Here is a 6000-nt window from a genome sequence, read left to right as displayed (position 1 = left end):
TAAGGCCCTCCTGTGACGGATCGCTTCTTGTCGACATCAGCTCATTATCCAAGAAGTTGATCTAGGAACAACCCCTTCAGTACTTTGAAGCTTGCATGCCTCAATGGCAAGTTTCTCACTTCCGGCGACAGGTATACATCAATGACCTTCGACCAGAAAATTTCGCGTGGTGTTCGACGCCAAGTTCTTTATTCACACCACATGAATTGTACTGCAGTACCTTGAGGGTCATTATCATTATCGGTGATTCCTCTCGCGCTTGTTAACGGTTTACATCATTGACCGGTAATCAAGCGATGTCTTTCCATGTTCGACTTCAGCGCAATTCTCACATGGATCGACTTGTACTTATTGTGAAGATCGAACGAGTTTGAAGACCCCGGATCTAGTTTCATCCATCTGGGCTGCGATAATATATTCAGGAAAATAAAGACATTTGTTATGTACATCATTGCAGCAGATGATCATCCTCCTCAAAGGATGATAGTTTCGCCAGAACTATCAGTCTACCATCAGACAATCGTCTGTTCTATGTACCAAAATGTATTTATAAAGCTAAGCATGGGAATGCCCGCCTCAGCTAGATCATGAAAGCAGAATGAATCATAATGTATTGTATTGTATCTTATTACAGGTCTCCTCCCAGCAAATGGATGAACTTCGGACTCCCCTGGATAAAGCATTTCACCCGATAAACGGCCTCATACTTTAGGGGCCAACTGTTATAGACATTTTTGTGCCTTGCATCACTGAGCATGAAATGTCAATAATTAAGGGATCCAAAGTCCCTAAACATGTTTTTCCTACCCCTAGAGGAACAAGGCCAGCAAACCACAGCAGTTTATAAAAGTTCTCCACCTGAAAACACTAAAAAACAAGCAATTTCTGGATCATGTCAACTGCTCCACTGAGCATCTGCGCTGAATGTCAAGTGCTCCACTCTGTACCTGCGCTGAATGTCAACTGCAAAGAAGGCCACCTGCGCTGAGCGTACTTGCACAAGTGGTAGACTCATTCCTCAAGGTGTCAATGCCCAGGAAGCTTCCAAAATGACACTTGGATCAGGGAATTCGACTGGTGATGAGTAAGAGGTTCCAAATCTCCAAGTGGAAGTAAGAATCTCCAAGTGGACTCAAGAACTGAAGTGGGAGAGGACACTAGTCAGCTTCATGCCAGCCTCAAGCTGACTCATCCTTTCTCCAAAACTCCTATATATAGAGCTCTCTCATGAGGTCTAAGGAGGTTGGATTGTATTGTAAAGAATTGCTGTTGGATTGTGGTTGGATCATTGGGTGTTTATGCTTTTGAAAGGGGCTGAAGAAGGAATTCCTTGCTGCTGGGAAGGAGATGCTGGGTTGGAACCCTATGGGTTGTATCTCTTCCTGAACCCTGTTTATCAATCAATAAAGCTTCTTGGTTCTTTCCTATATGCTGGTGTTTATTGTATGATTTGCATTAGTGTATTTGATTTACTTCTAATCCTGAATCATTTATGAATATGAATATTTTTCTTTGTATTGTGTCCTTCTCTTGTTGCATGTAGCTGTTCTCTTGTCACAGGTAGCTGTTCTCTTGTGACCTCGTGGGAGCAAAAGCGAGGAGGCAAGTAGATGTGGACACACAAAGCAGAGAGGATCTAGATCGAGGGACAACCGAAAGATAACGGTAAGTCTGCCAATCTCCTCTTTTTCATTTTCATAAAGGAAAGAAACCGAAGTAGCTGCATTCATTTGTTGCTAAGGCACTATCACGCCTTAGGTGGATAGGATCGTCCTGCATACGCATTTTTCCCCACAACATTCCCTCATCTTATCCATTTACCTTTCTTCTTCATAAAATCGACATGTGCATCACACATTTGGCACTACAAGTCAAATCGGATTGCCAAACCCAACGTGAGTTACCACCTTATGTAGGAATTTACAGGGTAAGTTCCTCAGATAGAACACCAAATGACACTGCTCACAAACAGATCATAGATCAATACACTAGTATTCTTGACATGGTTAAAACCCTCAAAGAGGGGAACAATCCATGGCCCAAGCCAACATGGCCACTTCAGGAAATTTATTAATAAAAGAAAGAAAATTTACATAAGCTTCTCTCATAAATAGTCACCGTACAAATGACCCTCCATGCTCTTTAAATAGAGATCATGGACCAATCGAGTGTTAAGCCATGGATCAAGTGTCGATAATACCAAGGAGAGAATGAACCGTTATATCACTTTATGTCTAGAACATATCGTGACTATTGGATTCTAAGTTACAAAAGTACATAGTAAAGAAACACACTTTACCTAACTCTACAGTAGACCAAGTTATACTTAACTATTTCCTATGTGTCGGAATATACTAACATCCCCCCTTAAGAACAACTTGAGATAGGATTGAAGGATGTACAAATATAACACAATAGGAGAAGGAAGGAGGCATTAAAGCCTCTCCCCCCTTAGTGACAACTTCCAGAACTCCAACTATAAATCCAAGTTTAGTAAACTTTGCCTCTGTGAGAGCCTTTGTAAATATGTCTGCAACTTGATCATCGGTTGAGCAATATTGCACTTCAAGAACATGGTCATGAATGAGCTTTCTGACGAAGTGTGTAGGTTTTAACCCTGTACAGAAATTACCTGCATACGAATTCTTAAACAAAGAAAATAAACAATGCGAGAGCATAACCCATAAAACACATATGCACAGAGATTTTTCCCTGGACCCCAAAACCGGGACTACCAGCTTGATTTTTCATTATGTTCCTTTCAATGTTACAATACATATTTATACATGCCGAAGCATCCAATACCATGGACCGAAAACCATCGCATCCAATACCATGGACCGAAAACCATCGCGTCCAAAAAAACATGTGCGAAAATCATGCACAAAACCATAGGTGGGTCCGCCCAACCTAACATATGGTCCAAAACCAAAATTTTCCGAGGCGCTGCCCTGGACCCCATAAAGTGGGGTTACGGGTGCCCTTCAAACCCCCTATTAACTATGTGGAAAGAATATAACAAAACCCAACAATCTCCCACTTGTTGTTTTCTTTCCATAGGGGCCACAGGAGAGCTTAGTCATTTTTTCAGCCCTGAGATTCCCATTGCTTCTCTACACCAAGAGAACTTCTCAGAGCTCACAGATTTTTTCAATGCATCTACAGTATTCTTCAAAGTGTCCACCTTTACCAGCAACACCTTTCTGTCTTCTATCATATCCCTCACAAAGTGATACTAAACATCAATGTGCTTTGTCTTTGAATGATAAGCAGGGTTCTTTGCCAAGAAAATTTCACTTTGGCTGTCATAGTCTATTCTTATAGCTCCATGTACTAACCCCATACTTGAACACAATCTCTACAACCAAACTGCTTCCTTGCTTGCTTGAGTGGCTACCATGTATTCTGCCTCTGTAGTTGATAGTGCCACTACAGATTGTTTCTTACTCATCCAACTGACTGCACCTCCAAATAGGTTAAACACATACCCACTTGTAGATCTTCTCTGATCCAGATCTCCAGCCCAGTCTGCATCAACAAAGCCATGAATATCCAACACTCTGTCCAATCCTAGTCTTCCTTGGCAGCACAAACCATAATCACTAGTGCCACGCAAATACCTGAAAACCCGCTTCACTGCTGTCCAGTGCTGCTTCCCAGGTCTTGACATAAACCTGCTCAATACCCACTGCATGTGCAATGTCTGGTCTAGTACAGACCATTGCATACATCAGGCTACCCACTGCACTTGCATATGGAACACGGGACATGTCCTCTTCCTCTTCTTGTGTCTTGGGAAATTTTTCAGCAGATAACCTCACACCTACAGGAATAGGAACCTTCACCGGTTTACTATCCTGCATATTAAACCTCTGGAGTATTGTCTCAACATACTTCCTCTGGTTTAACTAGAGCTTCCTCTTTGACCGATCTCTTTTAATTTCCATGCCCAAAATATAGTTTGCAGCACCAAGATCTTTCATGTCGAATTTGGAGGACAATTGGGTCTTCAAATCCTGGATAATTTCTTTGTCATTTCCAACCAGCAACATATCATCCACATACAAGACCAGATAAATAATACGGTCACCAATTAATTTAAAATACACACAATGATCTACTTTGCTTCTGGTGAAGCCAAGTCCCCGTATAAATGTATCAAATTTCTGATACCACATCCTTGGTGACTGTTTTAACCCATACAGAGACTTCTTTAACTTGCATACCAGTTCTTTCTTACCCTTCACCGCCAAGCCTTCAGGTTGCTTCATGTAGATTTCCTCTTCCAAATCCCTGTGAAGAAATTTTGTCTTCACATCCATCTGTTCTACCTCAAAATCAAAAGCAGCAACAACATATAAAAGTAATCTAATAGAAGTTACCTTGGCAACAGGAGAAAAAATATCACCAAAATCAATTCCCGGCACCTGGGAATAACCTTTTGCTACCAACCGAGATTTGTATTTCTCCACCTTTCCTTCTGCATTTGTCTTCTTCTTGAACACCCATTTGCTGCCAATGGGTTTCCTTCCAGCTGGCAACTCCACCAGATCCGAAGCCTCATTTTTGTGCAAAGATGCCATTTCATCGACCATGGCCTCTTTCTAGAGTTTTCCATCCTCTAAATCCACTGCTTCCTTCACAGTTCTGGGATCATCATCAGTAACAGACAAAGCAAAATTTAAACTGAAAGCAGATGGACTATACCTTTCTGGCTACCTTCTTTCTCGAACTGATCTTCTCACAGCCGGAGTTTGTGGCTCTTCATCTTCTGATTCCTCCTCTGCTGCAGAGTCTGATTCTTCCTCCTTTGGCTCAAACTCTATCTTCTCAGGTTCCTTTGGTTGGACTTCATGTTGAATAACATCTTTTACCTCTCTGAACAACACATCTCGGCTGTACACAACCTTCCGTGTGACTGGGTTCCAAAGCTTATAACCCTTTAAACCATCCTTATACCCAATAAAGATGCACTTTTCAGATTTACTATCCAACTTGGTTCGTTTCTCCTTTGGAACATGTACAATGCATCACATCCAAATACCCTTAGATGTGAAAGAGAGGGTTTCTTACCAGTCCATACTTCTTGTGGAGTCTTATCCTCCAACGCTGATGAAGGTGATTCTTTGATCAGGTAACATGCAGTATCCACCGCCTCTGCCCAGAATTCCTGTCCTAACCTGGCACCATTGAGCATGCTTCTTGCCCTTTCCATCAACGTCTTGTTCATTCTTTCTGCGACTCCATTTTGCTGAGGTGTATATGGAGTAGTATTCTGCCGTGCTATACCACACTTCTTACAAAATTCTTCAAATTCCTTGCTGCAAAATTCTCCACCATTATCTGTCCTCAGCACCTTTATCTTCTTCTCTGTCTGATTTTCCACCAGAGCCTTAAATTCTTTAAACCTTTCAAAGACTTCAGATTTCTTCTTAAGAAAATATATCCATGTATTCCTTGAGAAGTCATCTATGAATGATACATAGTACACAGACTTACCCAATGATGGAACCTTCATAGGTCCAAACACATCACTGTGCACAAGCTCTAATATCTGTTTCGTCCTCTTACCACTATAGGGGAAACTCAACCGATTCTGCTTCCCATATACACAATTTTCACAGAAATAAAAATCCAGAGAGCTATTATTCATACCTTCTACCATACCTTTACCATGAAGTATTCGAAGGCCCTTATCTCCAATATGTCCAAGCCTTTGATGCCTCAACATGGTCTTCTCTCCAGAGACCACTAGATTCTCTACTCCATTTTCAAGAACCATAGAACTATTGCACCCATCAACAACAGTGCTACCTTGCAGCTTGTACAGAGTTCCAATCCGAACTCCCCACATTAATATCAGTGCTCCTCGAACCATCTTGCAGGTATCTTTCTCGAACACCGTCTTTACACCTGCATCATCCAACTTGCTTACAGAAATCAGATTTCTGGCCAATGCAGGAATATGTAGAACACCCGGAAGTGTTCTAACCCTTCCAC

This window comes from Pinus tabuliformis, chromosome 6 (genome assembly GCF_031772625.1).
Source record: "Pinus tabuliformis cultivar Carrire ecotype Pingquan chromosome 6, CPIR1, whole genome shotgun sequence".
NCBI classification, from domain to species: Eukaryota; Viridiplantae; Streptophyta; class Pinopsida; order Pinales; family Pinaceae; genus Pinus; species Pinus tabuliformis.
The sequence above is the reverse complement of the archived record's forward strand: the minus strand, read 5'-3'. Positions refer to the sequence as shown.